This window comes from Penaeus monodon, chromosome 30 (assembly GCF_015228065.2).
Source record: "Penaeus monodon isolate SGIC_2016 chromosome 30, NSTDA_Pmon_1, whole genome shotgun sequence".
Taxonomy (NCBI): domain Eukaryota; kingdom Metazoa; phylum Arthropoda; class Malacostraca; order Decapoda; family Penaeidae; genus Penaeus; species Penaeus monodon.
The window spans coordinates 9647525-9647989 of NC_051415.1; positions in this window are offsets into that span (position 1 = coordinate 9647525).

Consider the following 465-nt stretch of genomic DNA (forward strand, 5'->3'; position numbering starts at 1 on the left):
ACCATCAACAAGCATAAAACGCCCAATACTATAGGTTCCACAAAAACGAATTCTTTGTCATTACATAAATGTTATGGTACGTGATTTTCCTCCATTTACGTGTTTCATTTATTTTGTGAGCGTTATCTAACCCCCCGAAACGGTTGGTTGAATCACATTCACAACTACCTTATTTCATTAAATAAATGCCTGTGCCACATGTAGATATATTTCCTGTTGAAATAGTGACTTTCATTTGCGTGGACGTTTTTTCAATATGGCGGACTGATCAAGGTTCAACTTCATGCAGCCAATATTGGTATCATCAAAATTCAGTCTCGTGATTAATTGGTTTTACGCCTGTGCGTTATACTGGAATAGGACAGCCATTAATCTAATAGACTTTTGTGCATTTGCAAACACTGAATCCTTTAACGGAACGGATGGCTGCTTGTCTGTGTTTTCCTCTGTCTTTCTTTTCTGTGT